Raw genomic sequence first — 20,740 nt, forward strand, 5'->3', positions numbered from 1 at the left:
GACAGCACAGTACAGGCCCTTCGGCCCATGATGTTGCGCTGACATTCTCTCTTATGTAGCCCTCAATAGTTCTATCATCCATGTGCCTGTCTTAAGATGTCTTAACTGCCACTAATGTATCTGCCTCTATCACAACTCTTGCAGGTTGTTCCACACACCCACTACTCTCAGTGTTTTAAAAAAAAAATACCTGCCACGGACATGCCCCCATACTTTTCACCTGCTTTCTCCCCATAATCTTTCAAGCACTGACTAATGAAGAACCTATGAGCCTCCAATGACTTGGCCTCCACAGCCATCTGTGGCAATGAATTCCACAGATTCACCTCCCTCTGGATAAAGAAATCTTTCCTCATCTCTGTTCTAAAGGGACGTCCCTCTACTCTGAGTCTGTGCCCTCTGGTCCTGTACTCCTCCACTACAGGAAATACGCTCTTCCCACCCACTCCATCCAGGCCTTCCAATAGTTGATAGGTTTCAGTGAGATCCCCCCCGCCCCCCCCCCCCCCCATTCTTCTGAGTAGAGGCCCAGGGAAGAAAGAATTGAGGTTTACTCTTTGCCCCCCACGTTTGCATGCTTCATTTTCTACACTCTTCACCTGCTGTATCTCTGAGGAAGTCCGGCGTGATGCACACCAGTTGATAAGCTTGGCTGGTTAGTCTGAGTAAGCAAAGGGCCTGTTCACACTGGTCACACTGGTCTAGGTTCCATTAGTAAATGGTTAAACTAGATATACCAATCAAAAATGGCTGAACAGGCTTGCAGCCGAAGTGCATTGTGAAAGAGTTTGAAGTCTTACACGGCAGCACGGTAATATGACAGTTACCAATTCCCACTGCTGTCTGAAAGGAGTTTGTACGTTCTCCCTGTGACCACATGGGTTTCCTCCCACGTTCCAAAGACAGGCGTACGGGTTAGGGTTAAGGGAGTCGTGGGCTTGCTATGTTGGTGCCGGAAGCGTGGTGACATTTGCGGGCTGCCCCAGCGCATCCTCGGACTGTGTTGCTCATTGACACAAATGATACATTTTCGATGTACACGTGACAAATCAAATCACTGATTTTTTTAATCTATTAGGTCATCTATTCACAAAATGCTTCCACTTATGGAGGTCCCAAAACTAAATATCATGGATCAAATAGAGTCACTGCTAAATATAAGGGTTTAATAAGAATTCCCTTTGTTTGCAGAATAAGCATAGTGTTTATCATCAGCACTGCTTACTCATATCAGTGTCTTTGAGATCTTGCTGTGCGAGGAATAGGGAGGGAGAGCGTGGGAAACTGAAGAAAGTAGGGCTCTTTAAGGGACCAGAATCAGAGGAGTGCATGTTTTTCAGAGTTGGAGCCTGGGAGGAGGTTGCAGCACAGAAACTGGCCCTTTGGCCCAACCAGACCATGCTGACCAGGGTGCACATCCAGGCCAGTCCCATTTGCCAGTATTATAGGTCAGTGAACACTCAGTGTCCACTTTGCTAGGTACACCTGTGTCGTGTGGAGCATGCCTTATTCTGGTTGTCGAAAATCGCTTCTGTTGTGGTTGGTTAGTTTAGAAACTGCAGCTGCTTTTCCCATTGGAGAACTGCCTGGTGTCCAGTTTCAAATATCCGGGGTATATTAAATAGCACGTGGAAGGGGGGGGGGTGGGCTTTCTCTTCTTTCTTTGTTTAAGGCAAGGATGTACATGCTAATTGAGAAGGTATTCTCTATCTGCACTTTTAACTAAGTATGTTTGTTGAATATTCAAATTTGTAGTGTCTGTAACTTGGGGAACATAAATGTTTGGCTAAATTTTTACTGTTTGTAAATGATTAATATGCCTATTCACAGAGAGTGCTTTCAAAACCCATGGACCTGATTCAACATTACAACCTGTACACTTGCTTGGTAATGCAAATATCTAATCAGCCAATTATGTGGCAGCAACTCAATGCTAAAAGAATGCAGACATGGTTAAGAGCTTCAGATGTTGTTCAGACCAATGTTCAGAATGAGGAAGAAATGTGATCTAAGAGACTTTGTGGAATGAATGTTGGTGCCAGATGGGGTGGTTTGAGTATCTCAGAAGCTGCTGATCTCTTGTAATTTTCATGCATAACAGTCTCTACAGTTTACAGAGAATGGTGTGAAAACAAAAAAAAAATCTAGTGAGTGGCAGTTCTGTGGGTGAGAACACCTTGGTCAGAGAAGAATGACCAGGCTGGGTCAAGCTGGCAGGAAGGTGACAGTAACACAAGTAACCACATGTTACAACAGTGGTGTGCAGAGAGCATCTCCGAACATACAACACTTTGAACCTTGAGTTGGATGGGCTTCAACAGCAGAATACCATCAACATACGCTCAGTGGCCACTCTGTTAGGTACCTCCTGTACCTAATAAACTTCCACTGAATGCATAAGAAAGTGCAGATCAGGATATAGGGATATGTGCTTATGGAAGCTAGAAGATAGGAGGTCCATCAGAATTCCATATACATTATCTAGTGTAACCCTCTCACTGGGGCTTGAGTACAAACTTGACTTGGTAGCTAACTCTGCTAGCAGTCACGTGACTCAGCAGTGGGAAGGTCACCTTTCATAAACAATATATGTCTAGGGTTGCTTCAACCAAACAGGAAAGTTCCAAGTAAGGAACATAAATTGTAGTAAATGCTGTGTGAGTACTGCCCATACACAATTATCGGTGGCCCAGAAATGACAGATTGTACACCAGCATAAAATTACAAAGAAAGTGTATTTCCAAATTTCAATTTTAAGAGTTACAGAAAAAGAAAAGAAAAATAAAGGGGCCCATTTCAGCTAAACCAGTCCAATGTGCACATAAATGTTGGAGCTCGTTTCTGGAGTAGTCGGTGTACCACTTTACTCATGCACTGGACCCATGGACTGCGTGAAAGCATCTGCCACATTCCAAACTTCCCTCGAAGACCACCTCAAAAGAGCAGGCTCTGTCAGGAGTATTGCCCCTTCTTCCTCGGAGCCATTCATCTGCACAAAGCACTTCTTACAATGGGAACTTTACTTCCAGTGGCATTCTGAGGCATCTTCCCTTGTGCCCACTCCACAGCTCCCGCCAAAAAGGCAACAAATCACACTGCTGTCCTTCAGAAATCTGATCCCACCCATCTGTCTTGAATCTTCCACTGGGCAGAAAGTTACAATTGGCTGACACAACATTCCTAAGTTGGACAACATGGCTCCTTATCTTTAGCTAAAGCCTAAACACACTTAACAGTACCATAACACCATAAAATATTGGAGCAGAAGTAGGCCATTCAGCCCCTCGAGTCTGCTCTGCCATTCAATCATGGGCTGATCCAATTCTTCCAGTCATCCCCACCTCCCTGCCTTCTTCCCATACCCTTTGATGCCCTGGCTAATCAAGAACCTTCTACAGAAAACTGCTAAAAGAAAGTACCTCACAGCATAGCAATACAAATCTTAACAGGGCATTACACTAGGAAACAGTACTTATGAAGATTTCATCTGCAGGTAAGGTGAGGCAGGATCTCGTTGAAGTACAGCATCCCAATGACAATACTGATATGTAGGCAGAATGGTATGAGATCAGAACTGTGAGCTAATCTCCTTCATCCTCAGACCATTGCTGTGTTTCTGACTCACCAGTGACATCTCTACGAACAGAGCCACAGTTGACGAAGGATTGCGTGAGAAAATAGTTTAGCATGAAGTAAAAAGTGAAAAACAGCAGGTTAAGTTGAGCCTGTGGAGGGAGAGACTAAGTAGGTAATCATTGTTTTTATCAAAGGCCTTGGATATAAAGAAATAGACCTTTATCTGAGTGCAGGAGGGCTAAAATGAACATTGTATTTGCTCTGTTCAGCTGGGTATACTGTCAAAAAGAATAATTATTTTAGAATGCTAATGTCAAGGTCACAGAATGAAACAAGAGGACTTGTACAGCCCATTGGGCCTGAAGCTCAAATGGCTAAATGGCACTGAAATCTGTTTTAACAGGATGAGAGACATGGAGCTTTATAACCAAAGGCTATTAAACTTAAACATTGGCCTTGTTCAAGAAGGAAGGGGGATAGAAAGCAAGGAAGTGTCAGCCAGTTAGCTTAACGTCTGTTGACAGGTAGTTAATGTGCTATTGACAGCCTATTTCCCTCTCATCAATTTCACCAAGGTGTGGATTTGCAGCCCAAAGTTCAGAAAGTTCAAAGTAAATTTATTATCCATGTCCACCATATACTACCCTCAGATTCATTTTGTTGTAGGAATTCAGTAAATACAAAGAAGCACAATAAAATCAATGTAAAACCACACACAAGATGAGCAAACATCCAATGTGCAAAAGGCAACAAACTGCAAATACAAAAAAACCCAAAATAATAATAGAAATATCGAGAACATGAGATGAAGAGTCCTTGGAAAGTGAGTCTAAAGTTTGTTGGAACAGTTCAGTGTTGGAGAGCTCTCTGGTTATCCTCTCTGGTTCAAGAGCCTGATGGTTGAGGGATGATATGAACCTGGTGGTGTGGGTCATGTACCACCTCCCTGATGGAAACAGTGAGAAGAGAGTTGGACCTGGATGGTGGGGTCATTGATGATGGATACTCATATATCAGTGCTTGTGGAGACACAAGAGACTAGATGCTGGAATCAGGAGCAACAAAGCAAACTGCTGGAAGATCTCAGCAGGTGAAGCACCATTTGTGGAGGCAGAAGGAAGGTTGATGTTTTAGGTCAAGACCCTGCATCAGGGGTGTGTGCAGAGGAAAGAAGGCCATTATGTGGAAATGAGAATGAGGGGTGAGGCAAGGTCTGGTAGCTGATCAGTGGAACCAGGTAAAGGAAGGGTGGTGGGCAAACGGAACTGAGGGAGGCAGAGTTGGGAAAGGTGAAGCGAGAGAGAAACACCAAGGCAGATGGGTGTCTGGGTCGTGGGCAGGTGGAACCAGGTGGAGGGAGTGTAACTGGTCTTTAAGAGGCTCTTAGGTAGGCACATGGATAATAGAAAAATGAGGAAAGAGGGAAGAGTATAGGAGGAAAGAGTTAAAGTAATCTTGGAGTAGGCTAAAGGATTGGCAGAACATTGTGGGTTGAAGGGCCACATGTTTCATGTTCCCTCTCCACCTGCGTTCGTCTGCCTTTCATTTCCCCGCACCGCCACTGGTTCCACCTATCGCCCATCAGCCTGTTCCCCTCCCTCTCATTTCTATATAGTTCCACCTACACTCTCAATTCTGAAACATTGACCTCCACAGATGCTGCTTGACCTGCTAAATCCTCCCAGCATCTTTCTTGCTTCTAAAGTCCTTGACGTTTTCTCTATCTGTCCCACCAGAATTTGACATCTCACAGCTCTCCCTATTTTCTCTTGTTTGTGTTCATTCCTGCTCGGGAGTGACAGCGTATCATTAACAGTAAAAAGGCCTGGTAGGCATTTCTTTTTGGGTAATGTGTGGTTAGATTGCACCATTCTGGACATAGTGTGAGACAGAAATCAAGTTTTAATTTTAGATTTGCATAATTTAATGTACTTTGAGATTTCAGTATGGTTTTATGAAGATTTATTTTATGACTCTCATTTAGAATTTCATAAACATTATTTGTGATGTTTAATAGGCCCTACAGTCCTGGAATATAAAATTTCACAGTGAAGCACTTGTATTTTCTGTAAGAGGTCTGTCTGTGGAGTATGTGAGTTTTCCCTGGGTGCTCTGGTTTTCTCCCACATTCCAAAGATGTACCGAGTAGGTTAATTGGTCATTGTAAATTGTCCCATGATTGGGTTAGGGTTAATCAGGTTTGTTGGGGGTTGCTGGGACAACATGGCTTGAAAGGTTGGCAGGGAAAACACTCCACTGTATCACCAAAACAGTAAATAATTAAATCTTAACTGGTCCGAATGCTCTTCAGAACTTCCAATCTGAATGTTATTTGCTTACTTTTATTATTTTCACAATTTTTTTCCTGAACCTTGGGTATTTGATGGTCTTTTTTTAATGGGTTCTATTGAGTTTCTTTGCGGCTGCCTGTAAGGAGATGAATCTCAAGATTGTATAATGTATACACACTTTGCTGGAAAATCTGAGAGGTTAGACAACATGTTTGATGTCAAAAAAGGATCAAGTGCTTTCCTGGCGAGTATGACGAATAAGCTCTTCTCGGGCTTCCAGTCAGGTACAGGTATCAATTATAACCAATGTTTTGATGACTAACTCTGCCATCTTCATCAAGGATGATGCCCGGGCATGACTAGTCTGGTGGTATTTATACCTCTGTAGTCCATCCCTCCTGATTGGTTATTCCTCATCTAATCAGAATTCCGCTCTCCCACCTTGTTTACAATCGAATTCCAGTTCTTACTTGGAGTGAGATACTTGTCTTTGTTAAAATTCTTTCCCCTTAGTTATATTTCATTAGCTTCCTTCACCAGGTGGTCCCAAAAGCCATTGGCGCATTACAGTATGCCATCAAAGTCAATCCTATGGATAATGTGAATGCAGTGTTCTGCTACCGCCAGTTTCTCCCAGTAACCCAAATGGATATACCTTCCGTGCTCCTTGATGCGGGTTTCCACCACACATCCTGCCTAGCTGCTCCACATTCACGGGAAATCCTGTAAACGCCAGCCAACCTGAGTCCCAGGTCATCTTTGACCCACATAAACTGATTTGAGCTTCCTTACGGGTTTGTGGATGGTATTAATCTGGTATTTCTTCAGGAACTTGGCAATCCTTCCAGAAACTCTGAAAATACAGGGAAGACAAATGGTAGTGACGGGTTCCTCCTTGTTGTTAGATTTCCTGTTTTCTTCCGTTGGCCTTTTTAAGGGCCCGATTGATTTCCTTCACCTTGTAGCCATTCTGTAGGAACATCATGCATAGTCACCTTATTTCCCCAGGGAGACTCCCGGGTCCGAAATAATAATTTTTGCATGGTTAATCAAAGTAGAAAGAACTGCTCTGCATTGGGAGGTGTGATGGTGGCTGTTATTGTTTGATGTATTATTCACTCTGAACTTGGCTGTCATCTTTTTTGTCCACCGTGAGTTGCCTGAGATCTCAGCGTGGACAAGATTATTGGACAATTGGAGACATCTGGGATAACAGGCATTTTAGAGGACAGTTAAAGATTAATAAGATAGAAACTCATACATTAATAACAGTTTTCACTGGCTTTGTTGATCAAATGCTGCTCTAATGCCAGTTGAGTTCTTCTAAAAAGGATGTATAAATGTATTAGTTTATCATTGTTACATGTACCAAGATACAGTGAAAAGCTTGACTTGCATACAGATCAGATCACTCCACAGGGCATTGAGGTGGAACAGGGTAAGACAATAATAATGCAGAATAAAGTGTAACAGCTTCAGAGAAAGTTGAGTGCCGGTAAACAAAGTGTGAGATCATAAAGATGTAGATTCCAATGTCGAGTCTGAGTCTAGCTTATACAAGAAGTCTGTTCAAAAGTCTGTTGACAGTGGGATAGTAGCTGTGCTTGAGCCTTGGAGGTACATGCTCTCAGAGTATTGTATCTTCTGCTTGATGCAAAGTGAAAGGGAATAGAGGATTTGGTGGGGGCGGTCGTTGATGCTGTTTTCTTGACTAAGTACATGGAGTTCATGGAGGAGAGATTGGTTTCCATGGTGCACTGAGCTGTCATGAGCAGAGCAGTTGCAATACCTAATTACAAACGTTTGTATTATCTATCTAGATAGACTACTTTTTATGGTGCATTAATAAAAATTGGTTGGTTTTCACAGGGACATGCCTGATTTCTTTAGCATACTGATGAAGTGGAGTTGTTGGTAAGCTTTCTTGACCCTACTGTCTATGTGTTTGGACCAGGACAGTCTATTGGTGATGTTCACTGCTAGGAATTTGAAGCAGTCAACCCTTCCAACAGTTAATGAAGAAAGGAGCTTGTGCACTACTTCTCTTCTGAAGTGAATTATGATATAGGAAACACACACAAAATGCAGGAGGAACTCAGCGAGCCAGGCAGCATGTAAGGAAACGAGTACAGTCGATGTTTCAGGCCGAGACTTTTACTGCATCTGCAGATTTTCTCTTGTTTATTAAATAGGAAAGTTGGCCAAATTGTGTAGCTTGACTGTGAAGCTAGATAAAGCCAGCAGGTTTTCCTCTGTTAGAGGTGACCTTTACGGATTTCAGATTTTTATTTCCCTCTAACACAAAGGTTCTCAGTCTTTTCTTAATGCCATGGAGTTTTACCATTAACCAAGAGTTGATGCCCAAAGTCGCCTGCCTCTTTAATTCCCTTTCCCATTCCCATTGTGGCTCATCTGTGATCTCCCCCATTGTTACAAGCCCAGGCCCAGAAAATAACAGCCCATCTTGTATCCGGACATGTGCCCTTCTGTACTCAACAGAAACCTTAAACCAACTTATTCTTTCATTCTGTCTGCATTGGAACTGCCTATTTCTTGCTGTCGTCACTTTACATGCCAATAATTGTTCCTCAAAGAAGATGAACGATAAATCATCTGGTTCCTCCTTTCAAGTGGATATTGCTGTGAGGAAATTGACCACTGTGATTCTTACATTACAGCAGTGACCCGAGTTCAGGCAAACAAGCTCAATTTATCAGAATACACGTGGGACATCACGAAGTAATAAATAATGTTGTACAAATTGACGTCCAGTTGTACCTTTTTATATATTGGAGATGTTTCTAGTTGGGCTATTATCTTATACACTATATGCCAAATGCTAGAACTTCTCAGCTCAATATAATTTTTGATTGTAAATATTTTTTTTCTAAATTGAGAGCTTGTAGAAGAAGTAAATTATTAAAGATGTACGTAAGCAGTCATTGCTGATGTTATGGAAGTAGGTCTGAAGAATGGATATTTCTCACCATTCGACTGCGTACAGCAGAGTCTATGATTTCCTTCAGGCAAAAGCTTCAAGCAGATCACTGATGAAGTCTGATTGTAATTTAAATTAGCCAGAATTTGGTTGGTGGAACTCTAAAACAGCTTACAGAGACTCTACTGGGGAGATTAGACCAAAGGCATTCATATGAAGATGCCTATATACAACATAGTTCACATACAGCACCTTTACATACAGTAAGATTGTTCTATAAACTATATGCATTTCTCCTTGATATACAGTGTACAGTACACCAGTAAAATGATTATATGTACAATAAACAGTAACATGTTTTACATACAGAAAGATGTCCATAAGAGCAGAATTGGGCCATTCCGCCCATTGAATCTATTCCTCCATTCGATCATGGCTGAGTTATTTTCTCTCTCTACCCCATTCTCTTGCCTTCTCCTCGTAACCTTTGATGCTCTTACTAATCAAGAACATATCAACCTCCGCTTTAAGTATGCCCAATGACTTAGCCTCCACAGCCACCTGTTGCAATGAATTTCACAGATTCACCACCCTCCAGCTAAAGAAACTAATTACTCCTCATGTCTTTTTTCAAAGGACATCCTTCTACCCCGAGGCTGTGCTCCCTGGTCTTAGACTCTCCCACTATTGGAAACCTTGACATGATCATTCTATCCATACTTTGGTAGGTTTCAATGCGGTACCTCCTCATTCTGCTGAGCTCCAGCAAGTACAAGCCAAGAGACATCAACCACTCCTCATATGTTAACCCTTTCTTTCCCAGGATAATTCTCCGGAACATTTATTATCATCATTATGTGCCGTGTTATATGACATGGGCAATCATGGTCTTCCCTCTATCCATGACCATTATAGTTCATGGCAAATTTTTCTGCAGAAGTGGTTTGCCACTGTTGTCTTCTGGGCAGTGTCTTTACAAGACGGGTGACCCCAGTCATTATCAATACTCTTCAGAGATTGCCTGTTGTCATAGGTCACATAACCAGGACTTGTGATATGTACCAACTACTCATACGGCCATCCATCAGCTGAACCCATGGCTTCATGTGACCCTGATCGGGGGTCTAGGCAGGTGCTACACCTGTCCAATGGTGACCTGCAGGCTAACAGAGGGAAGAAGCGGTTTGTACCACCTCCGGTAATCTCCACCCTCCACCCCATAAACATTTATACCGTAATAAAGTATCATTCATCTGAGAGGACGTGTAGGACGGCAAATATATGGTCATCATAACTCGTAATGAGGTTAGGATGAGCTTAATTTTAAATGATCCATTCACATCCTCATTCCTCATAGATTCTTAATAAAGTCAGGGCATGAAGGGATATGGGGCGAAGGCAGGAGATTGGGGCTGAGAGGGAAATCAATTAGCCATGGTGAAATGACGGAGCAGACTCGATGGGCCAAATGGCCTAATTCTGCTCCTATATCTTATGGTCTAAACCAGAGGTTGGCTTTGAGTGCTATGAAATAGAACTGAAAGCATTGGTCAACAATATAACAGAAGAATGGACAAAGATGGGTGAAGCCACTGGTAAAGGTTGATGACAGTGGATCACAGACGTCAGAAATGATATCCAGACCGCTAACTCTAGTTACACCTTGGATGGTTGTTAGGATTGAGTAGATCTGAAACCCGCATATCTTGGAAACTAAAAATTCTATCTGTAGAGCTATTAACAATCCCGTGGATTGCCTGGGTTTCCCCGGGTGCTCTGGTTTCCTCCCATAGTCCAAAGACACACCGGTAAGGTTAATTGGTCATTGTAAGTTGTCCTGTGATTAGGTTAGAGTTAATCGGGTTTGTTGGGGATTGCAGGCGCAATCTGGCTTGAAATGCTGGAAGTGACCACTGCACACGGTATCACAAAATAAATAGATCGATAAATAATTAGATAGTTACATTTTTAAAAATAGCAAAACAAAATATCATGAAGGATCCCACCTACCCTGCTCACAGACTGTTTGTCCCACTCTCTTCAGGGAGGAGGCTGTGTATGATCCATGCCAGGACTCATAAACAGCAACATGCCCCAAGCAGTATGGCTGATCAACCCCTCCACCCACTAACTTGCCCCTTAACACCCCCAACCACCACTACTTTATCACTTTCTGTCAGTCACCTTATGTAGACACTCCTGTGCCTAGTGTCACTTTGTGTGTGTGCGCGCGTGCCCTTAACTCCTGGTGGAGTTGTCGGGGCGCCGTCACGACAAGCTTTTTGCACCGATCTTTTTGGTGATTGCTCATCATACGGTGTGTCTTGGGCGTCTGAAACCTGGCAGAGCCCATCCCTCACCAGGTTTTTTGGAGCCGGCTGGATTCGAACTTGGGAGCCTTCGCTCCAAAGTCCGGCGCTGATGCCACTATGCCACCAGCGGGCATCACTTTATGGACGTACAATCAATCTCTGTCTGTAAGCTATCTTATGTATTTATTGTGTTTTTTTATTATTTTGTTCTTTATCTTACTCTGTTTTTTGTGCTGCATTGGATCTGGAGTAGCAACTATTTCATTCTCCTTTATACTTGCGTACTGAAAATCACATTAAACAATCTTGAACATACTAGCAACGCACTTAAGGTGACCACTGTTCATAAAGGCAGTAAACGCGGGAAATCATCTTATCTGGCTTGTGCACTCCTCCTTTTCCAGCCCTGATGAAGGGTTTTGGTCTGAACCATCGATGCTACCTGATTGGCTGGGTGCCTCCTGCATTTTGTATATGTTGCTCAAGACTTGAGAGAATCTTTAGCAGAATGTAAGAGAACTGAAATGAGCAGGTTATGCTTTTCCCTGTTCAATTGGATTCCTTGTGGAGAAGAATAATGTTTCTTTAAAAAAAAATAGCCTGTTATCCAAAATCAGATAATTAAATGAAATGAAATTATTAGACACCATGATAGTTAGTGATTAGCGTGATGCTATTACAGCTCGGGATGTTTCGGAGTTTGGGCTTCTATTCTGTTGCCGTCTGCAAGGAGTTTGTATGTTGTCCCTGTTGAAGTGGGTGGGTTTCCTCCCACAGTCCAAAGGTGTACCACTTCGTAGGTTAATTGGTCAATGTAACTTGTCCTGTGATTAGGCTAGGGTTAAATAGGTGGGTCGCTAGGCAGTGTGGCTCATTGGGCCAGAAGAGCCTGTTCTGCATTGTATCTCTAAATAAATAAATTGGGACCTCATTTCCATTAGGGTTTTATGTATGAATTGGAAATTTAAGTTTTTAAATGCAGCGAATTTTCATTTCTGAAGGCAGCAATGACCATGGCTAGTCATGGAGATTTACATACACATTTAAATCACTTACATTAATATTCTTGCGATTAAGTACCAACATTTATCATATTGAGTATGACAACCAATAGTTGCTATTAACATGGGATTGTTAAGGCATTTCTTGTTCTGTGAAGTATGGCTAGATTGTTCAGAACACATTTTCCTGTCATAGAAATCAAGATTTCATTAATTGGGTTTGCATAATGCAAGGTACTTTCAAATTTCATAGTCAGCTTGTGAGTAATGTGTGTGTGGCTTAAACATTTATAATCTCTTGAGTATTGTTAATATAACAAAGTCAGGATTTATTGTACTTAAATTTACTGAAACCGACGTCTGTAGGGAGTTTGTACATTCTCCCTGTGACCGTGTGGGTTTCTTCTTGGTGCTCTGGTTTCCTCCTACAGTCCAAAGATGGTTGGTAGGTTAATTGGCCGATGTAAATTGTACTGTGATCGTGTTGAGTGCCATCGAGTTGTCGTTGACTCATGGCAACCCTAAGGATAGTGTAATTGTCCATCGAGCTTTTCTGGCAAGATAGAGAAGTAGATTGCCAGGCCTTAATTCTGTGCAGATACTGCTGCTGCCCAGGTTGAGAACTCGGGTCCATCCACCTCAAAGTCCAGTGCTGATGCCACTACACAGGCTAAGTTGAGGGACTGCTGGGAGGGGCGGCTCAGAGGGCTGGTGGACCTGTTCTGCGTTGTATCTCAATAAATAAGTAAATGAATAAAACTTTGTGAGCATAGTGAAACTTCAGGCCATGGTTCTTACATACTAATTTCTCCAAATTCAGAGATTCAAAGTACATTTATTATTGAAGTATATATACAGTGTACAACTCTTTGAGGTTCATCCTCCTGCAGGCAGCCACAAAACAGAAACATCATGAAACCCGTTCAAAGAAAACATCAAACACCCTATGCGCGAGAAAGGAACAAAATGCACAAACAGCAAAAAGCAGGTGAACAACACGTAGACATCAAACCAGGAGTCCAGTAGTATTCAGCTCAGGTCAGAACCGCACCACTAGTTGATTGCAGGCCGCAGAGCCAGTCTTCATCAAAGCACCCTGATCAAACCGCTCAAAAACTGCAAAAAGGAGAGTAACCAGAACCCAGAACACATGCAACCTCAAACATGGTGACAACGCCAGGATAGCTGATTGTTTGTGGATGTGAGAAAGAGGTAGAGCCTGTTTTTTTTTTAATGACCGGCTCTTTTGTTGACATATCAACTGAAGTCTTTCATAGTTATCAGAGTTTGGAGAATCACATCTAATGTATAAAGCATTTCTGCTTGTATTGCTATGTCTTTGAATGTGCAAAGCTCGTTTCCTTCTGAAAGCATCTAAGCTAAGTGCCTTAACCATTCAGTGTTTACACATTCTAGAACCGAGCTACCTACTGCACAAGTAAAGGCAAGCAAGCAAGGACAGGATACACACACAAAACACAGCAGGCCAGGCAGCGTCCATAGGGCTGAGACCCTTTGTCTGGAAGCAAGGACAGGATGTATTTTCATGTAACACCTTCATCGTAACCGTAGATCAAGAAAAAGACTGGTTTTAGAAGGGGTGCCCTCAGACAGGTGGTGTTCCAAAAGGAGAGGATGTTCAAAGTTCAAAGTAAACGTACATGTATGTCACCATATACCAGCCTGAGGTTTATTTCTTAAGCACATTCTCAGTAGTTAGAAAGAAATGTACTGTATCTTTGGAGATGGAGAATATCAACTCCTGCCTGAGAAGCTCCAGTTTGCCTACAGTCACACCAGGTCCACAGCAGATGGTATTTCATTTGGCTCTTCATTCAAACCTGGAACATTTGGACTGCAAAGATACATACACCAGGATGCTCTTTATTGACTACAGCTCCTCATTCAATACTATCATCCCCTCAAAACTAATCAATAAACTTAAAGACTTTGGCCTCAGTACCACCTTGTGCAATTGGATCCTCCATTTCATCACTTGCAGACCCCAGTTAGTTTGGAATTGGCAACAGCATCTCCTCCACAATCTCCAGCAGCATAGGTGCACCACAAGGCTGTGTGCATAGCCCCTACTCTACTGGTTTTACATTTATGACTGCATGGCTACGCTCAGCACCAACGCCATATTTAAGTTTGCTCACGACACCACTGTTGTTGGCCGAATCAAAGGTGGTGATGAATCAGCATATAGGAGGGACATTGAAAGTCTGGCTGAGTGATGCCACAGAAACAACCACTCACTCAATGTCAGCAAGATCGAAGAGCTGATTGATTTCAGGAGGAGGAAACCAGAAGTCCGTGAGCAGAGGTGGTGAGTGTCAGCAACTTTCAATTCCTCAGTATTATCATTGCAGAGGACTTGTCCTGGGCCCAGCGCATAAGTGCAATTATGAAGAAAGCAAAGCAGCCTCAGGTCCAGGAACAGATATTACCCCTAAATCATCAGGCTCTTGAACCAGAGGGGATAACTTCACTTGCCTCATCACTGAAATGTTCCCACAACCTATGGACACGCTTTCCAGGACTCTTCATCTCACGTGCTGATTATTTATCGCTTGCCTGCTTATTTATTTATTTATGTACGTTGTGTTTGTTCATTTATTTATTCTTCTTTTTCTTTTTGTATTTGCACAGTTTGTTGTCTTTACACACTCGTCGTCCACCCTGTTGGTGTGGTCTTTCATTGATTCTAATATGGTTATTATACTTATTGAGTATGCCTTCAAGAAAATGAATCTCAGGGTTGTATATGGTGGCATATATGTATTTTAATAAATTTACTGTGAACTTTGAAACACAGTATACTCAGTGAAAAACTACACAGGAAGATAGATAAACAACCAGTGTGGAAATGATGACAAACTGTGCAAATACAAAAAGAAAAATAAATAATATTGAGAATGCAAGTTATAGGGTCCTTGAAATGGAAGGGAATATGGAGGAAATTCCTGAACGAGATCTCAGGAACTTTGTTGTCTGCTCAGGAGCAGTTGGATGTATATGTGTACAAAGTACAGGAGACTGGGCTGCGATCAGTGCAGAGAAGAGGAGATACTAAGAAAAAAACAAGAATTTCTGAGCAATGAGCAATCTGCTGGAGCAAACTAGTGGGGTTGAGCATGATTGCTTGTTGTTCCGGAGTCCAGTACCTGCGGTCTCTTATCTGGCCGAGAATTTTAAATTTGGAGCTTTGGACCGCAGTGTAGATCAGCGACATTTCAGTGTGTCATTTGGCTGGAAGTTGGTTTTAATTGGACGTGAGTTACTTTTAGCCAGATGTCTGTAAACGACAATATCACATACGAACTTGCACTGCAAAATATAATGAAGCTGAAGAGAGTATGGGATTGGTGAACTCTTGGTAGTAATGCTCAGTTTTATTAGCTGACTCATTACAAAATCACAAATAAACTTCTAATGCACTGTGTAATGAAGGCCGGGAAGGTATGGGGTTTACCGTGATGTTGCCTAGATCAGAGGGCGTGTGCTATAACGAGAGGTTGGACAAACTTGGGGATTGTTTTCTCTGGAGCTATGGAGGCTGAGGGAAGATCTGACAGAGGTTTATAAGATCATGAGAGGCGTAGCTACAGATAGACAGCATCTTTGAACCAGGGTTGAAACGTCTAAAACCAGAAGGCATGCATTTAAGGTGAGGGGGGGTAATTTCAAAGGAGATGTGAGGGCAAGATTTATTTTACTAGAGTTGTGGGTGCTTGGTGGTTGAGAGGCAGAAACATTAACGACTCTTAAGAGACATTTAGACAGGCGATAGGCACATGAATGTGAAGAAAATGGAAGGATATGGATTTTGTGTAAACAGAAGGGATTAGTTTAGTTAGTTACTTGATTACTAATTTAATTGATTCAGCACAACATTGTGGGCTGAAGGGCCTGTTCCTGTGCTGCACTGTACTATTCTGTATAACTCTTAGTGGTGCTTACAGCAGGAGCTTATTCAGTAGTTAATGTGGCTGGTGTCTATCTCAACCTTGCTTAACAAAATGTTTAAAAACAGTAACATGCTATATCTGAAAGGGAAGAGACATTTAAGTTTGAGATATGATTTTGTCAAATGAAATTTTCAGTTCACTCTTCACCCTTCAGATGCTGAGGATTCTGAACAGTTTTCTGCAAGGTTTCTTTTGCAGGATTTTCTGCATGTTTTTATGCCTCGCCATAAATTCTGATCCACTGTATCCTAGTTGGATAGTTTAGACACAGCTCAAGATGATGAGGACAGAATCTGTAGTAGTTCTGCAGGGAATTCTTCCACTTTTCGAGTGGTATTGTAGGGAACGTCACACTGCACTTCACTGAAATGTCAGTGAAAGACGCCTGTTGTGTCTCGCTACGTTGATAATTCCATAAGAGACATTGGCTTTGATTCAAGTCTCAGTGAAAATACTGTTGGATGTGCATTTGTTACTTATTTCAGGAAATGAAGCTGATTGTAGTTATCTGTGATGTGATTGTGTTGGATTTAGACGGTCTCCAAATGACTGCAGAGAAGCTGCTCTGTCAGATTTATTGCAGGCTTTGCTTTTACACTGGCCAGCAAATGTCAGTTCCGAAGCTGTTAAGCTGCTGATAAAGGAGACCTTCGCATTTATCTCCCCAAGCAGGATCAAGACAACTTTTCAAACTTCTTTATTTCTCTGAGAATATTTAATTCAACTGTTAAATTGATTTCTGTAATTGCTTCATCTGTCACTAATCCTGTATCTTTCCTCCTGCCACTGAGAAGATCAGGAAATGAAAGGCATAGATTTTTTAATGTATCTGCACGAAGCAGATTCATGAGGTACAAAAGGAAGTCATTTGACTCGGTGAGTGCAGGTAAACTCCAAGCAGAGTAAATCCTTTCATTCCCATTTACCGTACTTTATCCTTCCACCTGGCAGCTTATTTAACCGCAATTAACTATCGAGTTACAAAACCTTACGAAAGTCCTGATTGATCCAGTTTCCACTTCTACAGGCACTTAGTGCCCAATCATCTCGATACAGGGTCCTAATACTGTGGCACTAACGGTTGGTGCTGCCACCTAATCGGTATACTCGTTGAATATTTCATAACGTAAGACATAGGAGTGGAACTAGGCCATTTGGCCCATCAAATTTACTCTGCCGTTCCATCACGTCTGAATTATTATCCCTCTCAACCCTATTCTTCTGCTTTATTCCCCTAAACTTTGACGCCCTGACTAATCAGGAACCCGTCAACCTTCACTTTAAATTTACCTAGTGACTTGGTCTCCACAGTCATCCACAGATTCACCACCTTCTGGCTGAAGAAATTCCTCCTCATCTCTGTTCTAAAGGGGAGTCCTTATATTCTGAGGCTTTGCTCTCTGGTCCCAGACTGTCCCGCCATTGGAAGCATCCTCTCTATTAGGCCTTTTCAACATGTAATAGGTTTCAATGTGATTATCCCCCCACCCACATTCTTCTAAACTCCAGCGAGTAAAGGCCTAGAGCCATCAAAACTCCTCATGTTAACCCTTCCATCCTTTCATTCCCGGGATCTTTCTCATGAACCTCTTCTGGACCCTCTCCAATGCCACATCCTTTCTCAGAGAAGGAGCCCAAAACTGCCCACAGTATTCCAAGCGTGTTCTGCTGAGCAGTGTTACATCCTCGCTTGCTGTTCCTAAGCTGACCCACTAAAGTTGAGGTTTACCATGATGCACAGCCTAAATGAGTGCACTGGCTTGAATGGCCTGCTTCTGTGATGTATCTATCACAATTTGTCAAAGCCCTGTTCCCATTCCTGCTGGGTGTCATTGTTGAGTGACCTGATTCTACAGTGGAAGCTTGCCAGGAATTCATTAGCTGATTCACACTCGAGCTGTAATTCTACAAGACCAATGCCAAACTTTGCACTCCTATTTCAGAATGCTTTTCAAAGCTATCGATATATTGAACTGCATGAGGACACATGCAGAAATAGTAAGGAAATTTATGCGCACAAAGCACTTTAGTGGCCCAGATCAACTTCAAGTTTAATTATCATTCAATCATGCACATGAATGCAGCCACATGAAACTGTGTTCCTCTGGGGCCAAGGTGCAAAACACAGAACCAACAGTCACACGCGACACGCAGAACATATAATTATGACAGCGGGAAACGGTTACAAAAAATGTAATGATATAGCCCAAGCCTCTGAGTGTCAAGGCCAGTAGATTGAAAATAAATAATTCCATTCCCTTTTTATGTGTCTCCAAATGTTTCTACATTTTTACTTACGGAGGATTGAAGTTTAAAACCTGAGCGCCCTGCTACCACTGATAGAGGCAATAGCATGATACGGTTGTATGTCTAACTGTTTGTCGTATATGAACTTTATGTCAACTTGTACATCTGTTTTATGTGCCGTATGTGGTATATGTGCTGTGTTTTGCACCTTGGTCCCAGAGGAACATTGCTTCATTTCGTTGTATACACGTGTACAGTTGAATGACAATGAAATTGAACTTAAATATCTATAATGAGATGAAGAAAGTATAGACTAGCAACAATGGATTACATCTCCTCTCATCTGGTTATCTATAAATTTGCAAATTATTAGTGCAAATGTCTGTCTATATTTTAACAGTTATCTTCTTCCTCTGTGTGAATTTAGAGGGGAACATATATCCATAATGGAAATGATGGATCAAGATCATTAATTCAAACTACTTTCCACTCCCTTAATTTAAATTAATGGCTAACTCATCTTTCTTAAATTATCAGTGGTAGTTCTCAAGTCATGGTAAAAGGAATTCATAAATGGTAAGCTTCGAGTCAGAGAACATTGAGTCCAAGCCGAGCTATTAATCTACCTAGTTCCATCAACCATCCATACCCCTCCCATCTATGTACCTATCTAAATTACTCCCAAGTGTTGAAATCAAACTCATATCCACCACTTCTGCTGGCAGCTCGTTCCACACTCACCACCTTCTGAGTGAAAAAGTTCCCCCTCGTGTTCCCCTTGATCATTTCACCTTTCACCCTTAACCCATGACCTCTCGTTGTAGTCTCACTGAATCTCAGTGGAAAAAACCCATTTGCATTTACCCTACCTATACTTATAATTTGACCTCTATCAAATCTCCCCTCAATCTCCTGTGCTCCGGAGAAAAAACATCCTAACCTATTCAACCTTTCTCTGTAACTCAGGTCTTCAAGTTATGGCAACATCCTTGTAAATTTTCTCTGCACTCTTTCAATCTTATTGATATCTTTCTGTAGGTAGGTGACCAGAACTGCACACAATATTCCAAATATGGCCTCACCAGCATCTTATTCAATTTCACCATAACATCCCAGCTCCTGTACTCAGTACCCTGATTTATGAAGACCAATGTGCCAGAAACTCTTTATAACCTGATCTATTTGGTACCTGTGACTACTAATTTTTAATATTGAAAAAGTGCTTGATATGAGCACTGCTGAAAAATATAGGAATAATTGGGAGAGGAAAGATAGGGGGTGAGATTTAATAGGAACGTTTCTACCCAGAGGGTGGTCCGTATACGGAATGAGCTGACAGAAAACATGGTTGAGACAGGTAGAGTAACAACATTTAAAAAGCACTTGGACAGGTACGTGAAAAGGAAAGGTTTAGAGCAGGGGTGTGTGGCATAGGAGCCCCTGGTTCAGAGGGATATGGACGTAATGTAGACAACTGAGACTAGTTCTGCCAGAGGGGTGGTTCCATGCTGTATGACTCCCTAAATTGGGAACCTCTATAAGTTAGCCTCTTAGTTCAGCATTAGAGACAGTTTGCTGCAATATCAAAAAACATTTCAGTGTATATACACATGTCTTCCTTCCTACATAAACTTGAATTTATACAAAATTCTCCTTAACCACGTGCTCTCCTACCAGCACCTCAGTTTTAAAGCCCTCATGCATGTTTCAAAGCCATTCATTGCCTCTTTCCTCCTGTCTGTAAACAGCAGGCAGCTGGAAATACTATGAAATCTTTCATCTGCTTTAGATGTCACGTCACATCACATAACTCTTCTTCTCTGCTGCAAACTGTGGTTTTAGCTGTTTTGATTTGAAGCCTTTGACTGAACCTCCAGCCTGCTTCGCTGACCACAGCCCCCGTTTGAAATGTTACGGTATAGTGATTAATGTAACGCTATTCCAGAGCCGGTGACCTGGGTTCAATCCCGACACTGTCTGTAAGGAGTTGGTAGGATTTCCTCCTGGTGCTCCAGTTCCCTTTCCACATCCCAGAGATGTGGGTTAGTAGGTTAGTTGGTCATGTGGATGTTGTTGGACAGCATGAACTCTTTGTAACCATAACCACACTGTATCTCTGAAATGAATATAAAAAACTAATCCTCTTGTAAAGCATTTTTATTGTGTTAAAAGCACTATGTAAATTTATTGTTGCCATCACTTGGTGTGTAATTAAAAGTGGACCGTTAGATAAATTCTACCAATAAATCTGCCTCTCTGGACCAAGAAAGGGGAATAATCCAAAGAGACACAGACACAGTGGCATTCCCTCGGACAATTTCTAACTTCAGGGATTCTGTAGGTGTGTGTTTCGCTCTCTGACAATTTTCCACCATCCTCAGCCAGAGAGTTCCAGATCTTATCC

At 42.0% G+C, this 20,740-nt stretch overlaps 1 protein-coding gene across 2 annotated transcripts in view; it reads left to right on the plus strand.

The window, feature by feature from the left end:
- Positions 1-20,740, plus strand: part of LOC140736234 (serine/threonine-protein kinase 3/4) — a 198,565-nt gene that overhangs the window by 106,897 nt on the left and 70,928 nt on the right. The window lies entirely within an intron of this gene.

The sequence above is a fragment of the Hemitrygon akajei genome, chromosome 11, assembly GCF_048418815.1.
Source record: "Hemitrygon akajei chromosome 11, sHemAka1.3, whole genome shotgun sequence".
Classification (NCBI taxonomy): Eukaryota; Metazoa; Chordata; class Chondrichthyes; order Myliobatiformes; family Dasyatidae; genus Hemitrygon; species Hemitrygon akajei.